This window comes from Rana temporaria, chromosome 5 (genome assembly GCF_905171775.1).
Source record: "Rana temporaria chromosome 5, aRanTem1.1, whole genome shotgun sequence".
NCBI classification, from domain to species: Eukaryota; Metazoa; Chordata; class Amphibia; order Anura; family Ranidae; genus Rana; species Rana temporaria.
The window spans coordinates 295190737-295212418 of NC_053493.1; the positions used below are offsets into that span (position 1 = coordinate 295190737).

Consider the following 21682-nt stretch of genomic DNA (forward strand, 5'->3'; position numbering starts at 1 on the left):
TATGGGAGCAGTGTAAACAGCAAGCTATGACAAGGCATTTGCAGAGTTTTTAGGCTGGGTTCACATCTAAGCCGCATGCGGCTCGCAAGAAGGGTCCTGTGTATCCCTGTTGTTTGTTTCAGGGATGAATCGGGACCAAATTTTTGCCTGAATTTAGAATTTGACCCTGAAACTGAGCCAAATACGCACAGGAACTCTGTTCAATCTGCTCCACAGCCGCGCCGGAGATATGGGAACTGGCTCCATAGAGAGCCGGTCACAATCTTCTGTCATTCTGTCAGGGCTTAGCAGGCTTTAAACAAGCTTCAAGAGGCAGTGAAGTTTGCTAGCAGCTTGTTAAAAGTGACAATCGGCACTACGATTTAGGCCCCATACACACGAGAGGATTTATCCGCGGATACGGTCCAGCGGACCGTTTCCACGGATAAATCCTCTCGAGGATTTCCGCGGATTTCTATGCGATGGCGTGTACACACCATCGCATTGAAATCCGCGCCGAAATCCTCTGGCGATGACGTGTCGCGCCGTCGCCGCGATGATGACGTGCGCGACGCTGTCATATAAGGAATTCCACGCATGCGTCGAATCATTACGACGCATGCGGGGGATCCCTTCGGACGGATGGATCCGGTGAGTCTGTACAGACCAGCGGATCCATCCGTTGGGATGGATTCCAGCAGATGGATATGTTCTGCATGTCAGCAAATATCCGATCTGCTGGAATCCATCCCAGGGGAGATATATCCGCGGAAACAGATCCGCTGGCGTGTACACACCATAGGATCTATCCGCTGAAACCCATTTGCTGGGATTTATCTGCGGATGGATTCTATGGTGTGTACGGGGCCTAAGGATTTGTGTTCAACATTTACAAACTGGAGCTGAATGGTACTTTTAAAAGCTTCAACAAAGCTTGTGGAAATCTTTACAAATACTTTGTCATAGCTTGCTGTTCACACTGCTCTTCTGCAAGCTGAAGCCCATGTGAAACAGGCAAATAGATGTACTTTAGATAGAGCTAGTTTCAGGGAACTAGTATGACAGCCGCCATAATTTGCAGACTTATCTCAGGAGAAAATGCATACAGCATAGAGGAGGATGCTGGCAGGGTATAAATTAGCAGCCTGTCCTCAATAGTGTTGAGTACATTATTCCATGTATTGGCTGTCTTGATATTGTTAGTCATACATAAGGATCAGACTTCCGAAAACATCCAAGCATAGTCTAATGTAAGCACGCAGAGGACATGTACATCAAGGGGAGACTCTGAAAGGAGCTTGGAAGCTATGCTGGGGCGACCTAAGAAGTCTGGCCCTCATATACGAATGCCAATATTAAGACAGTGAATACATGAATTAACGTTCAAAGGTAAATTAATGCCTTGTAGTATGGAACATTATCGGAATGATTGATCTTTACTCTAAATAAAATGTATGATTTTTAATCTGTTCATTGTTCTTTTGGGCACCTAATAAGTCCCATTATACATATCGATTTTTGATCTACGGTATGGCTTTATTAGGTAAGCAATTTGCAAAAATTATAAAAAAAATGTAGCTTGGTTTGTATACTGCAAGCATTTGGTAAATATTCTTGATAGCGTGCAGCTGTGACACAGAAAAGTGGGTAGCAAAGGCAGGACCTCGCATGGCCTAATTAGATATCCACATGGGGGAAAAAAACACGCACACACCCATAAACACTTGATGTGGTAGTTTGAGATCCGAAATCCTGGTGAATACGAGGAACAAATGCAGTGTTTAGCAACAACAAGAGGAACATCTTTAGGAAAAAGTGACAACAAAATAATAGCCCCTTAAAGGATAATAGTACCCTGTAACAAAAGATATCGAAGCTAAGACAAAGCTCCTTTAGCAAAGTACTTGTTTTAGCAAAGTTCAAGCAATCGTTTTCTTAGCTGGAGACCATCATTGTGACACACAACTCTTTTTTTATAGACATAATGTTCTCCAATAACAAAAAAACAATACAATCTAATGCCCAATTAGGAGAATTCAGTCTGCAGAAAAGCAGCTTGCAGATTTAATTGTTACTTAAGTGGCATTTTCTTCGATAAGATAAATAGTTGTGTAGACAATGCAGAAGACCTGGAGTTATATTAAATAATGCCAAGGAAGGATTTTTATTAGGTATCTGGTTTTTAATATATATTTTTTTACTATGAAACAATGCGCAGCTCTTAATTTAATAAAACATTACATAAGCGCAACTGACAAATCCCAAAAACTCATATCCGCTAATTGGAAATCATGGTTCTTACAGCCATAACAAACCGAAAAGTGGAATCTGATTTGCTGTGCATTTCAGCATACCGCGACTTTCTTCACTGTCTTCTAAAAAAAAAAAGTGTGCAATATTTTTAAGTCTTGACGAGAACTAGACACCAGTTAGCATTTGCAATCATCGAAATCTTCATTCTTCAATTGTCATAATGCTGTAGCCTTACCTCACTAGAGATGTATTTAAACCAGAACTCCAAAAAATAAATTAGGCCCCAGAAGCTTTAAGGCCCCGTACACACGACCGGATCTGTCCGCTGGGATTTATCCGCGGATCAGTTGCAGCGGACAGATCCGGTCGTGTGTAGGCCCGAGCGGACATTTTCCAGCGGATAAAAATCCAGCCGACGGATTTCCAGCGGATAAAAATTTCTTAGCATGCTAAGAAATCTATCCGCTGGAATCCTGTCCTTCGGACTTATCCGGTTGTCTGTACAGACTCACCGGATAAGTCCGCTCGATCCCCATCCCTCGCATGCGTGGAAGTATTTACCTTCCAGGGTCGCGCACGTCGCCGCGTAATCTTCGCGGCGACGGCGCAGCCACGTCACCGCGGATGTTTTCCGCGGGGATTTTGATCTGATGGTGTGTACAGCCATCAGATCAAAATCCGCCAGCGGACATATCCGATGGAAACGGTCCGGCGGACCGTTTTTTCATCGGATTTCCGCTCGTCTGTACGAGGCCTTACCCATAATGCAAATCATATTGGCACATTATGGCAAATTTAACTGGCTAGTGATCGCCTGCAGCACAGCGCCATTTTCTCCTGGTATTCTAGGTTTTTACTCTGTGGCCTCTTGGCTGGCCGAGCCGCAATGACCTAACTCCTGTGCATCAATATTATGCAAGCTCTTGGAGGAGATAAGAGTCTAGATACAAGATTTTAGTAATGAGAACGGTAACATTGGCAGTAATCAGCATGGATTCATGAAGAATCGTTCCTGCCAATCCAACCTATTAACCTTCTATGAGGAGGTGAAATGCTATCTAGATAAAAGAAGGCCCATTGATGTGTATCTGGAATTAGCAAAAGCATTTGACACACTTCCTCATAAACGTTTACTGTACAAAATAAGGTCTGTTGGCATGGACCAAAGGGTGAGTACATGGATTGAAAACTGGCTACAAGGGCGAGTTCAGAGGGTGGTGATAAATGGGGAGTACTTGGAATGGTCAGGGGTGGGAAGTGGGGTTTCCCAGGGTTCTGTGCTGGGACCAATCATATTTAATTTGTTCATAAACTACCTGAAGGATGGGGTAAATCTCTGTATCTGCAGATGATACTAAGCTAAGCAGGGCAATAACTTCTCCGCAGGATGTGGAGCGTACAGAAGCGAATGCATACGTGTGCAGCACCGGCATATGAAAACGGTGTTCAAACCATGCATGTGAGGTATCGCCGTGATCGTTGGAGCGAGAGCAATAAATAACTTCCTTTCTAACTCAAAACATGCAACCTGTAGAGTTTTTTTTAAACATCACCTATAGAGATTTTTAAGGTAAAGCGTTTGTTGCCATTCCACGAGCAGGCACAATTTTCAAGTATGACATGTTGGGTATCAATTTGCTCAGCGTAACATTATCTTTCACAATATAAAAAAGTGGGCTAACTTTACTGTTGTCTTATTTTTTTTCATTAAAAAAATAGTATTTTTTTTTTCAAAAAAAAAAGGCGCTTGTAAGTTTGGGTTTAAGATTCACTTTCTTTCCCTGTCAGAGCAGAAGTACAAGGATGTAGGGCGCTCCTACCTCCATCAGGGGTGCCCAACATTTTGAAGAGCAAGGGCCACTTTAGCGACTTGGAAACCGGCCGTGGGCCACAATGAGCGGAGAGGGTTGATGGCAGCCCACTCGGCTCTATAGAGCCCACTCTACTCTCAGCACACCAAACTCGCAGGTAATAGAAGTCTATGGCTCAGTGCAGGTAACCCACAGGTGCACTTCTCTGTACCTGTGGATTAGGTTGAAAGCAGCCCAGTAACTACTGCAGAACACATATGCCCACACACACACACACACACTGTGATTTTAGTAATAAAAAAAGTACTTGTCACATAGCAAAAGTGCTGTCCGGATTATATGTAAAACCTAGATGCATTGTCCTTCTGCAGTTTTACTCTCCTTTAGCACCCAATATTGGACATCAGTTATGAATACAAGGCTCAAGGATGAGATAAGATGGCATTTAAAAGGCTCTCACAGCCTGGCACACACACCTATCCATAAAAGATAAGGCTACACTATTATAGTGGCTTAAATTGAACCCTGTTCTATGCCCATGTTAAGTGCATTTCTGGCAGATCACCAAGTATTTTTCTGTACTTGAAGGGTCTTGTACTGGGGGGAAAACCTTGGGAAATATGCAGATATATATATTACCTATGTTTTTTTTTTGCCTTGACTTACACTTTTAAATTTACTTTTTATGTGGAAAAAGTTCCCATATTCGCATGTTCACATTTGAACCCGTGCTACTATATGTGTAATGAACAAATATGGCTGCCCCTTTTTGTACAGTTATATCTACAAAGTAGATAAAGAGGTTGTTGTTTTTTTTTTTAAACAAAATATGCATTCATAGTTCTATACATTAATAGATTTCACATTCTAATGTAAAAATATTGAACAGAGTTTCCTTTTAATTGTGATGAATGCCTGTGTCAAAGGAACACTAAATGTAAATTGTATGTGGTTCAGGTACCTGTCCCTCGTATAACCCCCATTCTATTCTGTTCTGTAATTAGCAATGCTGATTGTACCGTGAGAGTCCGCCTGCACAGATGATGCGCCATTAGTAGGCTACACACCTCCTTGCACTTTTGTGGACATCCATTAGATAACTGCAAGTGAATATTCAATGAAAAATGTAATCTTGATTATATTTAAGCAAATTAGCTTGAAGTGCAGAAAATTATCTTTACCACATACTAATGTAGCAGTTTGTCTTTTCTCGGTGTGGAATAATAGTCACTCAAATTAATTCATAAGTTCAATCAATTCTTGTGTGTCTGCGAGGTCAGACAGGAAACGCACTTCAAACTAAGAATTGTTTATGGAGACCAAGGGGCTTTCAGAAATAATAACATAATGATTTTGTAGAAAGCTATACAGCGATAGAATATTGAAATCTATTAGCTTTTATAATTGTTCGTTGTATTGAAAAGGCCATTTCTTCACTGCACATGCACCGATGACATTGGCGCACTACAAGGCAAATATCTCCTAAACGGCACATGTCCAGGAGATATTTTCAGTACATCTAGGAAAGCCTTAGTATAGGCTTACCTATATGTAAAAATCAGTCAAGGGGGTTTACAACCATTTTAACCACTTAACAACCAGGTCAATTCTGACACTTCACTCCTACATGTAAAAATCATAATTTTTTTGCTAGAAAATTACATAGAACCTCCAAACATTATATATGTTTTTTTTTTAGCAGAGACCATCGAGAATACAATGGTGGTCTTGCATGGTTGCAGACATTTTTTAAAGGCTTTTTAAAAAAAACTGTTTCATGCTTTAACCACTTAAGGACCGGACCAATATGCTGCTAAATGACCCAAGGAGTTTTTACAATTCGGCACTGCGTCGCTTTAACAGACAATTGCGCGGTCGTGCGACATGGCTCCCAAACAAAATTGGTGTCCTTTTTTCCCCAAAAATAGAGCTTTCTTTTGGTGGTATTTGATCACCTCTGCGGTTTTTATTTTTTGCGCTATAAACAAAAATCGAGCGACAATTTTGAAAGAAATGCAATATTTTTTACTTTTTGCTATAATAAATATCCCCCAAAAACATATATAAACATTTTTTTTTTTCCTCAGTTTAGGCCGATACATATTCTTCTACCTATTTTTGGTAAAAAAAAATCGCAATAAGCGTTTATCGATTGGTTTGCGCAAAATTTATAGCATTTACAAAATAGAGGATAGTTTTATTATTATTTTTTTTTTACTACTAATGGCGGGGATCAGTGAATGGCGGACACTTCGGACAATTTTGACCCATTTTTGGGACCATTGTCATTTTCACAGCAAAAAATGCATTTAAATTGCATTGTTTGTGAAAATCACAGCTGCAGTTTGGGAGTTAACCACAGGGGGCGCTGTAGGAGTTAAGGTTCACCTAGTGTGTGTTTACAACTGTAGGGGGGTGTGGCTGTAGGACTGACGTCATCGATCGAGTCTCCCTATATAAGGGATCACTCGATCGATACTCCGCCACAGTGAAGCACAGGGAAGCCGTGTTTACATACGGCTCTCCCCGTTCTTCAGCTCCAGGGAGCGATCGCGATGGGGCGGCTATAAACGAATAGCCGCGCCGTCGTCCCGGATCGCTCCCCGCGGGAATCCGACCGCCGCATGTAGCGGGGGGGGGGGGGGGTCACGTGGGGACCCACGTCTAGGCAGGGACATACAGGTACGCCAATGTGCCTGTACGTGCCATTCTGCCGACGTACATATACATGCGGCGGTCTGGAAGTGGTTAAAAAAAAAAAAACGGTAAAGTTAGCCTAATTTTTTTTACATAATGTGAAAGATTATGTAACGCAGAGTAAATAGATGCCTAACAACATGTCACGCTTCAAAATTGCACACGCTCGTGGAATGGCGCCAAACTTCAGTACTTAAAAATCCCCATAGGCAACACTTTAAACTTTATTTTTATTTTTTTTTTACTGGTTACATGTTTTTAGTTGGAGGTCTAGGGCTAGAATTATTTCTCTCGCTCTAGCGTTCTCGGCAACACTTCACATGTGTGGTTTGAACACAGTTTTCATATGTGGGCGGGACTTATGTATGCATTCGCTTCTGCGTGCTAGCACACAGGGACAGGGGCACTTTAAAAAAATAATTATAATTTATTGTTAATTTTATTTTAAAAAAAATAGTTTGACACTTTTAAAAAAAATAAAGATTTTGATCACTTTTATTCCTATTACAAGGAATGTAAAATTCTTTGTAATATGAATATGGCATGACAGGACCGCTTTACAGTGAGATATGCGGTCAATAAAACCCCACGTGTCGCCTTCTAGTGTGTGAAGACTAAAATAAAAAAAGATCACTGCTTCACAGCTAAAGCGGCGCCATTTTTTGGAATGCAGAGCTGGGCGTGACGTCATAACATCGTGCCCGGCCTCCGACAATCATAGAGACTCCGGCGACCATCTGGACTGCTGGAAATCTCTTTGCTTAACATCCGGGGCCGGCGGATCCTGTCACCGACTCGCCGATCACACAGGTGAGTCGGTAGAAGCACCGTAGGGCGGCAGGGGGGCATCCCCTCTCGCTGACCATAAGAACAATCAAGCGGCAGAACAGCTGCTATGATCATTCTTATGGTGTAGGGAATCGCCGGCTGAAAATGCTGATATCTGAATGATGCCTGTAGCTGCAGGCATCATTCACATATAGCCCCACAAACCCGAGGATGTTGTATAACGTCCACGGTCGGCAAGTGGTTAAGTAAGGTCAAATGATTCAGGTAGCATTTACTTCCTGATATCAATCTGCCCTTAGCTCAGGCATGCAGGAAGGAGGGTGTGCTTGGTTGAGGAAAAAAAACCTCCTCCCCTCCTTACCTCCTGAAAACTTTCGGGATGTATGACATAATTTTCCTAGGCCTAGAAACCAAGAAAGACATGTGACAAAAAAAAAAGTTTAAAACGGTACTATTTACTAATACTAGCAGCATAAGGAAATAAAATAGTCAATGTTGATTGATAAAGTAAAGTTACGGTGTAAGCCTCACAGTTGGTTCTTTCAATGAAGTTGGTGAGCCAGGGTACACATTTTTTTTTTTTTTTTTTTTGGGGAGGAAAGTGTCAAGGTTTTGCATAGAACTTCACCAACCCATGCCTCTCCCAGGTTCAAATATCTGCTTATGCATGCTTTAACCATTTAAGGACCAAGCCTGTTTTTCAGATTTGGCATTTACAAGATTAAAACATTTTATTTTTGCTAGAAAATTACTTAAAACCCCCACACTATATATATATATATATATATATATATATATATATATATATATATATATATATATATATATATATATATATATATATATATATATATATATATATATATATATATATATATATATATATATATATATATATATATATATAATTGTGTGTGTGTGTGTGTATGTATGTATATATATGTGTATATATATATGTATATATATACATTTTTTTAACACTCTAGGGAATAAAATGACAGTCATTACTTTTTGTCACACTGTATTTGCGCAGCGGTCTTACAAGTGCACTTTTTAAAAAAAACAAAAAACTTTTTTATACATTGTGAAAGATAATGTTACGCAGAGTAAAATGATACCTAACATGTCACGCTTCAAAATTGCGCCCGCTCGTGGAATGGCGTCAAACTTTTACCCTTAATCTCCATAGGCGACGTTTAAAACATTCTATAGGTTGCATCTTTTGAGCTACAGAGGAGGTCTAAGGCTAGAATTATTTCTCTCGCTCTAAAGATCACGGTGATACTTCACTTGTGTGATTTGAACACCGTTTTCATATCCGCGCGCTACTCACGTATGCGTTGGCTTCTGCGCGCAAGCTCGTCGGGACGGATCGCTTTAAAAAAATTTTGGGGGGTTTTCTTACTTATTTTTATTTATTTTATTAATTTTTACACCAAAAAATTAAAATTGATCACTTTTATTCCTATTACAAGGAATGTAAACGCCCCTTATAATAGAAAAAAACATGAAAGGTCCTCCTAAATATGAGATCTGGGGTCAAAAATACCTCCAATCTCATATTTACACAAAAAAAAAAAGTTTTGACGTCACTTCCGCCCTGCTATGCAATGGGGATGGGTGGGGGCCATCTTGCTCTCACTCATGTATGTATCCCAGCCGAGCAGGGGAGAGGACCGGATCGCCGCTGCCGACAGCGGGGGAGAGCGGCAGGAGGGGGGGGGCCCCTCTCCTGCCGCCGATAACGGTGATCTTGCGGCGAATCCGCTGCAGAGACCACGGTTATCGTTGACAAGACCGCTCACTGAAAAGATTGAAATCTCGGTTGTGGCAGCAGCTGCTGCCATTAGAGATTTCCATCTTTAAAAAAATTACATATATACAGTGAGCGGTCCTTAAGTGGTTAATAAAATAATCCAATGCTCCCCAATGTCCAATCCAATGCTCCCCAATCGAATGTCACTAAACCCACATCCTTAAACACTATCAATAATTGCTCTATTACATGCTGTTCATACTCCCTCTGTCACTGTGAGATTCGTTTTCTGCATTCTGCCCAAAAAAAATGGTTGATCTTGCTCCCCATCTCCACCTTCTGTTCATGATCCCAATTCAGCTAGGGATCTTTCAGTTGTGGTGGCAACTCTTCACATGCTCAGTTTTCTATACTGAGCACTTCCTCCCTATCAAATCTGAGCAGCCCATGTGACTATAGAGTCACACATGTGGGCTAATACACAGTGGTAAATGACAGCCCACTCCCCTCCCACCGCCTGCATGCCCACTAATCAGCTAAACAGAATGGGGACAGGGTATGGCATGTAAAATAGTCTTCACCTCCCTCTAACCCCCCCCCCCAAAAAAAAAAGAATCCTGTTCCTTTTTAAAGGGGTTCTTCCTTCTTTCTTCTTCTTTTCTTACCCTCCACTATGCAGTTTGTTTTCAGAGTGGCCCCGATCCTGGTCTTCTGGGGTCCCTTGGCGGCTGTCTCGGCTCCTCCCCGCAAGAGCTAACCCCCTTCATGGGAAGCACCCTCCCAAGTGGGTTAGCTTGCGGGTGCGCTCCCATGATACAGCTGGCAGCCATAGCCGCCGACTGTATCACTCGGCCCCGCGTCTTTGATTAGATTGACAGCAGCGGGAGCCAATGGCTGCGCTGCTATCAATCTCCAATGAAGAGCCAAGAAGACTGGGGCCAGTAGCCAGTGGGTTCACAGCACGAGACTTTTGAGGGCTCAGGTAAGTAAACTGGGGGGGCTTGGGGCTTGTAAGCATCGAAGCTTTACAACCCCTTTAAAGCATGATAAACTGCATAGTGCTTGTGCAGTGTAATTTTTACTTTTTTAAGCTGTAAAAAACCTGGTTAATATTGCCAGTTGCTGTGACCCCCCCCCCCCCCCCGTGTGTCCTGACCATGGTAATCGGTGCTGCTGAGCCCTGATTACCATGGTCAGTTTACATGCCTCTGTCATCCTGCAGCACTCCTTTCTCCCCTCTGCCCCTCCCTCCCTGCCTGTCAGCTTCTGTGTGTGACGAGCACCCCTCCATTTCTATCTGTGTTTCGAGTGGTAGTAAAGTTACTGCTCACAATTACTGCCAGCCCCTCTGTTGGGACAAAATGTACTATACAGTGTATGTGCTTTTTTTTTTTTTTTTTTATATTCTTCTTCTTGCCTTATTTCACTTCACTGATCTGCAGTCACATGACCGCCCAGCAGATGTCAGAGGCGATCTCAGCCTATATATATATTTTTATATATATATATATATATATATATATATATATATATATATATATATATATATATATATATATATATATATATATATATATATATATGTATGTATATTAGGGCTGTGCAAATTAACTTTTAATTAATCGATTAATCTTTAATTTTTTTGATCGATCAAAATATTTTTAAAACGATTAAAATTCTTTTGATTGGTACTCACCTCTCCGCTGGCTTCTGGGCCTTCAGGGAGTTCCGTCGGAGATCCGGTAATGTCACGGACACCGGAGAGGCTTGCCGTGTCCATCTAAAGGGCTCCTTTGCTGTGCCTTCATATCTGCATGCCGGCGGAACCTTACTATATGCAACATGCAAGGGCCGTTACACTTTCCTCTATCACTTCCCTCTATCAACCTGGGATTCTACAACCATCCACTGGGAGTTGTGATAGTTCCCTTCATGGGACACCTACATGCCAACGGACTGATGTTAACCTCTCCTCATCTGGATTCAGCAGTGGTATCGTTGTACACATTTTTATACCAGTGTCATACTTAGCTACATGTTTTTATGACTGCTTTTGCTACCCTTTGGTATTACTCGCATCATTTTTACAGTTTATGTAGCTACATCGATTTTATCTCCAGTGCAATATTTATTTTGTTACCTACTTGAAAACTATATGCTATTCCCATCGAGCGCTGCCTTTGTGTGTATTTTGTATCCTGCTATCCATTTTCCAGTTGTTGGTAGCTGCACTGGGAATCAGCCTGCAAGGAGATCAGCTAAAAGTAGTTGGATCTGTATATATGTATATATGTATGTATATGAAAATGGATACTAATAAAGACTAGAAAAAATTGACTTTTGGCGGCACACGGGTAACTAATATAAAAATCTATAGATATTTATTATAAAGATAAGTATATAAAATCAGCATAGGAACCCAACATATATTCCAATAACACTTCCAAAACCTTATACTAGTTCAAGTACGTTCACACCATGAGAATACATAAACATCAAATCGTAGTAAATATAAGGTTTGTGTCCTTGAAAATGGGTCCAGTATGCAGGATATTAATTCTTGCTTTGCTCAACATGTTTCGGGTAAAAAACGCTTCATTAGGAGCATGGAAATAAACAGGTTCTGTTTAAACAGTGAACACAGGCCTGAATATCACCATTGAGGCTGTATATATGTGGCGCTGACCCAAACAGCCAGCTGGGTTTCTTGGTGCTCGTTAAAGGGCAGTAGGGGGTTAAACCGAACGCAGTCTACTGGTAAGCAGAAACAGAAGGAAAAAGGGGAGGGTTCCTCCAATATAATAGGTCTTGTAGCACCCCAGATAATGAAATGTAGATCAGATGCACTAGCTGGACGGGACAGGAAATAGCAGTATCTGTCCAATCATTCATCCAAAGAGGGATAATAGTAACTAGAGTCGTCCAGTATGCAAACAAGCTGGGGAGGGAGAAGGGAGAGCGTCCTCCACAGTGCCTCTCCTGTATACTGCCTCTTTTTTAACGAGCACTAAGAAACCCAGCTGGCTGTTTGGGTCAGCGCCACATATATACAGCCTCAATGGTGATATTCAGGCCTGTGTTCACCGTTTAAACACAACCTGTTTATTTCCATGCTCCTGATGAAGCGTTTTTACGTGAAACATGTTGAGCAAAGCAAGAATTAATATTCTGCATACCGGATCCATTTTCAAGGACACAAACCTTATATTTACTATGATTTGATGTTTATGTATTCTCATGGTGTGAACGTACTTGAACTAGTATAAGGTTTTGGAAGTGTTATTGGAATATATGTTGGGTTCCTATGCTGATGTAATACTGTACTACAAGTCTAGATACTTTTTTTTTTTTATATACTTATCTTTATAATAAATATCTATAGATTTTTATATTCGTTACCCGTGTGCCGCCAAAAGTAATTTTTTTCCAGTCTTTATTAGTATCCATTTTCCATGATACAAGAGATAGTTAGTTAGTTAGTTAGTTAGTTAGTTAGTTAGAGACTGAGGACATGATGCAAGAGATGGTCAGAGACTGCAGACTGCATTTTTCTTGACCTTTCTTGCACTAAAGTTGCCAATAATGGCCAACAATAAATTAATATTAATATAAATTGATGATGTGAATTAAAAAGTAGAATATAATACAATTGTATTTAAAAATATTAATATTTTTTAAAAAACTCTAATTTTCTGTATCGTTTTCGGCCTAGTGCATGCTTCGTTTTCGGTTTCAGCACCAAAATTTCCATTTGGTGCACCCCTAATTTGAACCCATATTGGTTACAATTAATAATGGTTTGGCTATTTATCATGTCACTGGATCATCAGGCCTGGTGAAAAGATGTACCTTGAAGATACTACTGTTGCTTCTCTGTAAATTTGGAGTCTAGACAGGGTATAGTGCATGAGGTGGCCAGGCCTAGTAATAATGTGCAGTACCCTTCTTGTTTATTGCACAGGATTGTTGGGATTTTGAGCATCTTAGTCTAGTTGTGGCTGCAAACCTTACACCTGCCAAGGCATTGAGTCTTTTTCACACTAGTACGTGACCTTTTAATTAATTGGTTTGTTCATTCCTACATTTATTGTGTCATTCAAAAGAGTAGGTAAGACACTGCTTCGGATCAAGATTGATGTACCACTAGGATGTGTCTGTTTATCTCTTGTAATTTGTGCAGTGAAACTTAAACTCTATTTTATTCATGGAAATAAGGAGGAATTACTGTAAGGTGAAATAAAAGATTCATAAAATTGCATCATCACTTGCATTGTAGAGCAGCCAGATACATGTCTAAAAGAGGCGTTTATGGAGCAATTTCATTTGCTGAGCTGATATCACACCATTACCGTCAGGGCCAATTAATCTTACAGGAGATAAATGTTTTCTAAAACGTGCTTCAGTACCCATAACCGAGGATCTGTGCAGATTTCACATTCAGCAATCAGTAATTTAATCTTCGATATTTCGTGATATGTTGAAAAGTTTATTGTATGCATTCTTTATTTTAACCTTTTCTAATAACGAGTTGCTTCTCTGTAAATCAGCCTAGAGCAGCCAATCCCAATCAGGGTTCCACAAGAGCTGTGACTGCTTGACCTCCCATTTGATGGTGCCTGCATATTTCTGGGAGCATCACCACTTGGCAGAGCCAGCACCATTACCCCAATGATCTTTTTAGCTATCTGAATAGATTCTTCCCACTGGCCACCAATATATAAGAGGCATTGACCCCACAGAATCGATTTTAGCAGGGGTTCTTGGATACCTGAAATTTTATTTTAAGAGTTCCTCTGGCGTAAAAAATTTGGCTAGTCTAGATTATAGTAATCTTGCCATGTCCGAAACGATGGTGCCAGAGAGAAGTTTCTATGACCCTGCCATGAAAGGAGCACAGGGGGTATGCCACTGCTGACTTCTTTCTAAAAAATTCTAGTTGCCTGCCAGAAAAAAAGTCAACAATAGCCACCTCCACGTTTCATTCCTGGCAGGCTTCCATGCAACTTAAACTGTGTGTATTTATACTTACATTTTATTTATTTTTTTGGATAGGGTTAGGACAGGGGTGTATCATGAAATCAGTGGGCCCGTGTGTGATAAAAAATTGGGCCCTAGTGATTGATTTAAAAAATGTGGCATGCGTAGCGACAAAGTGTGGGCATGGCTTAAATTGTGTTAAACATTGGGTGTGGCTTAAAGGGGGTGTGGTTTAATAGTCTGAGATTACTTGAATGACTTGCAGAATGCGGTAATGTACAGTGCGGAGTGTAGTATGTGTAGGAGAGGAGTGCAGAGTATATAGAGGTGGGTAGTATGTATAGGAGAGCAGTGCAGAGTGTATGGAGACGGGTAGTATGTGCAGCAGAGGAATGCGGAGTGTATGGAAGGTGGGTGGTATGTGCAGGAGAGGCGTGCAGAGTGTACGGAGGTGGGCAGTGTGTGCAGGATGGTGTCAGTAGGGCAGTGGACGATGTCAGTAGTTCTTTATTTGTATGTGCAGAAGAGAAGTATTCCGCTGCTCTTTGTGGCACAAACCAAAAACAGTCTTTAACCACTTGAGACGAAAGATGTCCACAGCGCGGCTCTCAAGTGCCGGGTGGACGTCCTGCTATTTACATTCCGAGGGCGCGCAACGGGGAAAAACTGTGCCCGGCGTGTCACGTGATGCCGATGCACGTGCCTGGCTGCCGCGATGTATGCCAGGTACCCGGGATCGGCAGTGACAGAGCAAGGTCGTGGGGCTCTGTGTGTAGACACAGAGCTTCATGTCCTGTCGGGGAGAGAGGAGACCGATGCTACATTTATACAGTAATTTAATATTTTTTTTTTATTGCGGTCACTGACACCAATGATGGGAGTTATTATGATGACTGACATTGATGCAATGGGTCATTGTGTCCAAAGACCTTAATAAAGGGGTATTACTATTGCTGGGGGTTATCATTATGGTTACTGACACCAATGTAAGAGGTTAATGTGTTCACTGACACCAATGCAAAGGTTATTATTGCATCAACTGACAACAATAATGGACATTACAATTACTGCCACTAAGGCCAGCAATGGAACTTTTACGGGTGACCGGTCTGTATCTGCTCAGTTTATGCACAACGGACATGGACACGGTCCACTCTGCTCTATTGACTGGCAGGTTAAAAATGGACTCCACTGTGTTTGCAATCAACTATGTCCAAGCTGCCTAGACGAAGAGGGATGGATCTTCTTCTTTTTTTTTGTGGACTAAATGGACACAGGTCCATTTACACCTGGCGCTCCATAGGGATGAATTAAGTGTCCGATCTGGTTTGCCTGGTGGCACTGAGAGGTGACAATTATTGGCAGTACCGATGGGCACGTATAGGTGGCACTGGTTAGCAGCACTGGTGGGGACAGTGTGGGACCGATGTCCCTCCTTACAGAAGCTGGTGATTGGCTTTATTTTTTCTATTCACGCTGTCTAGCTTCTATTTAGATCACGTGGTCAGCTGTCATTGGCTGAAAGCTGATCATGGGGTACATCCTCCCGGCATTTTAGGCCTTTGCTGTAGCCGTATTTTGGCTATAGCACAGATGTGAAGTGGTTAAAGAACATGATCACATGCATGGGTATTTCATACCAGCAGACCCACACCTCTTGCAAGAAAACCAAAAGCCCAGTGTCCAATAAAGATTCCTGCTGATCCTGGGAGGAGTGTAGCTATGCTGGTCTGGCTTCAAGGCCGGGTGCGCTGCGCTCTCCCAGTGGACAGGTAATCTTCTGGGACCTGTCACATATTTTTTATTTTTTTACCACTATATATATATATATATATATTATGGCTTTTTTCCGCTGGAACTTCCACCACCTCTGGCTCAGGCCTTCTGCCCCCTGCCTACCACTATCACTTGTAAACACAAGTCCGACTCCTATGTTTACAAGTGACAGCTTGTCTCTCACTGGCTCCCACAGATCTAAACTCCTGAGTGCCTCCCACTGAATGCAGGATGTGGACAAGGGAGGTGCAGGTGCTTGGGGTATAGTGCAGATCCTGACATCCCCACTCCAAATGAGAGAGGTGAAGGCACCTACAGTGTGCAAAAAGTACTAGAGCTGGTTGGGTGCTTCAGCTTCATACAGCAACAAAAGTAAGACATGTGGGCAATAGTGGAACTTTTAAGAGGGAATGAGAAGATGTGGGGGGGGGGGGGAGATTGTATGGAGAGGTCAGAATTGGACAGTGGGAGATCGGTACTGGTCACTCTTGTGTCCATTTATAACCGAGCATAGTAAACTGTGTTGCCTTGGTTTATGAATAAATGGGAGCCTCTGTGTCCTCTTTATTCATCTTCAGTGCAACTAAGGCTGCAGAGAATTGAATTGAAGAATCTGTGTCCTTAAAGCGTTTGTTACCCCAACATGTCTTATTCCTTATGTGCCTGCTGTACCATGTGTTTGTATGAGAAAATATCCTGTTCTCTTTGTATTTTTTCCTTTTGTGTGCAATCCCTGGTGTTCCTGCCAGTCCCTCTGCTTTTCTATCAAAACCTTACCACCCTAAGCATGAGAACACATTGTGGTCAGCTCTCGAACCGCTGGGAACTCGGTGTGCTCTCCACCTATCATCAGACTTGTCCTGATACCCCACATTGATGCAGCGATCACTCCAGTCATTAGGTATTTATCCCCACCATTGCATTGATGCAGTGATCACTCCAGGAATTGGGTATTGATTCCAGTCATTGGGTATTTATCCCCACCATTGCAGAGATCACCCCAGTCATTGAGGACTCATCCCCACCATGCAGTGATCACTCCAGTCATTGGGTATTGATCCCCAGCGTTGCATTAATACAGTGATCATTCCACTCATTGGGTATTGACCCCGCCATTGCAGAGATCACCCTAGTCATTGGGAACTGATTCCCACCATTGCATTGATGCAGTCATTGGGTATTGACATACCTCCCAACTTTTTGAGATGGGAATGAGGGACATCTGTCAGCAAAAGTATGCAGTCATAAGACACACCTATTGCCATGCCCTCTTAAAGGAGAATTGTACAAAAAAAACATGATTGGTTAAAGCGGATGTGCGGCCAAAAAAAATTATTAAAAGCCAGCAGCTACAAATACTGCAGCTGCTGACTTTTAATATTAGGACACTTACCTGTCCTGGAGTCCAGCGCCGTCCGCAGCAGAGGACGAGCGATCGCTCATCACTCTGCTGCCCCCCCCCCCCCCGCCATCCACTGTGAGGGAACCAGGAAGTGAAGCGCTCTGGCTTCACTGCCTGGTTGCCTACGGCGCATGCGCGAGTCGCGCTGCGCCCGCTGATTGGCTCCCGCTGTGTGCTGGGAGCCGAGTGTTCCCAGCACTCAACGGGGGGGGGGGGTGACGGGATGTGATGCAATGCCCGTCTTTTGCCCGTGAATGCTGGGCTGGAAGTGGGTGCAAATACCTGGTATCTGCACCCCCTCCCCCCTGAAAGGTGGCAAATGTGACACCGGAGGGGGGGAGGGTTCCAATCAGCGCGAGTTCCACTTTTCCACTTTAAACCCACAATTGTTTTTTTTTTTTTTTTACCACTACTTTTCATTTATATTGGCTTTTGGAATTTACAAATTCATCAATTTAGAAATCGGATGAAAGGTTTAGGCCTGGAAAACTTTTTGATAGCTAAAAAGTGCATTTTATATACAACTATATAGATCAGACCAAAATGAGGAGAATGAGGGACAGAGGGACATTGCTCCAAATCAGGGACAGTCCCTCCAAATTAGGGACAGTTGGGAGCTATGGGTATGGATCCCCACCATTGCAGAGATCACCCCAGTCATTGGGGACTGATCCCCCACCATTGCATTGATGCAGTGATCACTCTAGTCATTGGGTATTGATCCCCAGCATTTCATTACAGTGATCACTCCAGTCATTGGGGATTGACCCCCCCCCCAATTGCATTATTGATCCCCACCATTGCATTGATACAGTGATCACTTTAGTCCATGGGTATTGTCACAGTGGTCACTCCATCCATTGGTTATTGATCCCCACTATTGCATAGATGCAGTAAACACTCCAGTTGTTGGGTACTGATCCCCACTATTGCAGTGATCCCTCCAATCATTGGATATGGATCCCCATTCCCCACCATTGCATTGATCAGGATTGATGCCATCTATAATGAAGCCCAGTAAAGTATTTTGTAGGATATATTGAATAGCAGAATTTTTTTAATGCAGTAAACCGGATAGCCCCGACCCCAGCCTCGGCATAGAGTGCCAGTCCTAGAGTGATACCTCGCCTGATTGCACCCTGTCACTGCAGTCATTGGTGGGCTCCCCGTCCAGTGGGCGGAGCCGCTTCATTGCCCTGTCATCGCTGCCATTGGCTCCGGCGCTCAGTACCGAGGGTGCGTATAACGGGGAAGGGGGAGCCGGCGCTGCTGCAGCTGCTGTGCCGTGTGCTGGGCCGGGCTGCTCGTTCTGTGCAACTGACACCCTTGTGACCCGATCTCAGCGAAGACCAAGGTATGCCATCCTCAGCCTGCATGCCCCGATCTGCCATCTAATGCATGCCATATTGCAGCACCTAGAGATCGCCTCCCGTAGGCGCCATTGCTGCCCGCTCTGGGGTAGCGGGTCGGTGCCTGTGTGTCTGGGCGGGGGGGCTTGCTGCATGATCAGTGCTGCATGGTCTCCCTGGGGGGGGGGGGGGGCACTTTCCGGAGAAGGGGGGCTCATCGTGTTACCTAATCCCATCCGAGGTGCAGTGCGGGGGGATCAATGAATGGAAATGCTGCAACTTCATTCCCTGACCTGCCTGGGGGGTGATCGGGGGGTCTGTCCTCTCCCTGGGGGGGGCTATTGATGTAGTCAGCTTGGTCAGTGAGCCCTTCTGTGGCTTGTGATCATCCTCAGCCCCTGGATTCTGCAATGCGGTGGGTGTGGTGAGCCAGTAAATTGGAGATGTGGACCTCTGCAGTGCCAGCAGCGCTCCCTCTCTCCAGCCTTGGCATCCTCACCTCCAAACATCCAGCATTGTGTCCTCCTAGATCTGCTGACTGAGTGAGTACAGGACATATGGCTTTCATTAGACACAGCTGGACTCCCAGCAATGCAAAGGGCTCTTGTTTCCACACTTCTTCTGGATTTACTCACTATTCCCTGGGCTGTCCTAGGAGGCGATCACTGGATGGGGTGTGGGGGTGAGCTGTCAAAGTTTACACTCAGGCCAGCTTTACTATCCCTGCTACCAACTAATACAATCCCATCATCACCCATCATCCAATCATCATCACCCATCATCCACCCATCATCACCCATCATCATTGCTGACATTTCCACAATTGTCATCTGCTACTCTTTAGTGCAGCCCATGTTTGCATAGATGGCTACTTTTGTTTCTAAATATTAAACATTGTTTCTAGATTTGTATAATGTTGATTTGGTTGCATACACTTGGAGCACTACTTGTACTTCTAAATATTATTGCAGGTTTAGAAAGACTGGAGCAGCTGTGCATTGCAACCAATCAGCTTCTAGCTTTCATGTTCAAAGCTTTGCTGAGCAAGCTAAAGCTAGAAGCTGATTGGTTATTACACACACCAGCCCAGATTGGTTATTACACACACCGGCCCAGATTCTGTCTGCCCTAGTCTTGGTAAATTCGTCTGTTTTTTACCTCTTTGTATAATGTTAATTTGGTAATGCACAAATGGCAGCAGTCATTTCCTTTTCGAAATACTGAACATTGTTTCCATTTTTATTTAAGGTACTTATATTGTGCTGTCAAACTATGCAACGTTTTACATATACATTGTACATTTACATCAGTCCCTACTATGTTGTTGATAGATTTAATCATTTCGGTAGTATTTTTATTTTTTATTTTTTTAAACTTGCAAATATTCAATATTTTGTTAGTTTATTAATTTTGGTAGCTGTTTTTTTTTTTTTTTTACTTGTACATATCTAAACTATATATATATATATATATATATATATATATATATATATATATATATATATATATATATATATATATATATATATTTGATTTAATAACTTGGCAGTTTTTGTAAAACTTGTAAATATTGAACATTGTTTCTATATTTTGTATAATGATTTAATAATTTGGCAGTAGTTTTTTTTTTTAACTTGAATGTGTGTTATATATATATCTCTCTCTCTCTCACTCTCTCACTCACACACACACACTAATATATATATATATATATATATTGAGGTTGGTGATGCAGAGTTTGCAGCAGTCCCTTTCCTTTTACACTTCTAAATATTAAACATTGTTTTACTTCTGTATTATGTTGAAGTGATGATGCACCGTTGGCAGCAGTTCTTCTCCCCCCCCCCCCTTACACTTCCTATTGAACATTGTTTTTACATGTGTATATTGTGGATTTGGTCATGCACGTTTGGCAGTAGATCCCCTTCTTTTTTTTCTCCTTGTAGCTGAATACAGTAACAGATGTGCTTTTGCAGTGATTCATCCTTTTTGTAGTGTTGGCTGACGGTGGGCTCCAAGTTTTGTGCCCTGCATGGCACTCCTCTTCTAGGCCAGATTGTGTTGCCCTGTAGCATGATTTGACATAAAGCTCTATCAGCCCATGGGTTGATCCATGAGGCATACCCTCATTTCTGGTGACCTTTGCAGCCCCTCCTCATCTTGTTCTTGTGTACTCTTGGGACCATCAGCCTACTTTAACTCATTCAGCCCCAGAGCAGGGCTTTTCTTACTTTGTGGTTAGGTTTTTGTGCAGAAGATGTATACTTTTATTCTTGATTTTTTTGTTATCTATTGTGTACTCTTGGGATTATCAGCCTAATTTAACTCATTCAGCACCATAGCATGGCTTTTCTTACTTGTGGTTAGCCTTTTGTGCAAAAGATGCATTCTTTATCCTTTTATTAGTTTTTCAGTAGTCTTGGGACCATCCGCCTACTTTAACTCATTCAGCACCATAGTGGGGCTTTTCTTTCTTACTTGTGGTTAGCCTTTTGTTCAAAAGATGCATAGCTTTTTATTCGATTTTCGTGATCTGAAATAGTTATATATAATGAAAGAAAAGCTTAATTTTTTTTACAAACTATTACATAATCCTGTGTACGATGTTATGTTTGTATGGTAAAAAGTATAATCCTAAATAAAATAAAGCAGACACAAGATGCTTAATATACAGATTTACAGTTGTCACCAAAAAAACAGAGCTTGATGACTTTAATATTTTATACATTTATTGTAGAAGTTTGCAGGGTTTGGTAGGATGTGATTTTATGACTTAATGCTGAGCTCAGTGTTGGCCACACCCTTTGTAGAATATGCCATGGTCTTGTCTTTGTTGTTGCGTGATTATTTTTTTATTTTTTTTTAAAGTAATTTATAATGTACAAGTTTTTTT

The 21682-nt window shown here is 42.1% G+C and overlaps 1 protein-coding gene across 20 annotated transcripts in view; it reads left to right on the plus strand.

Annotated features, from left to right (window-relative positions):
* Positions 1-21682, plus strand: part of EPB41L3 (erythrocyte membrane protein band 4.1 like 3) — a 323029-nt gene that overhangs the window by 72292 nt on the left and 229055 nt on the right. For 11 of the 20 annotated variants that reach the window (XM_040354012.1, XM_040354014.1, XM_040354016.1 and 8 more), the window contains exon 1: positions 18659-18794. The exons of 1 other annotated variant lie outside the window; for it this stretch is intronic. The gene's annotated coding sequence lies outside the window, so the exon portion shown is untranslated. Of the gene's footprint in view, positions 1-18655; positions 18795-19250; positions 19332-21682 lie in introns of those variants that run through there. 8 more of the 20 variants (XM_040354003.1, XM_040354002.1, XM_040354000.1 and 5 more) reach the window with 5 other exon arrangements.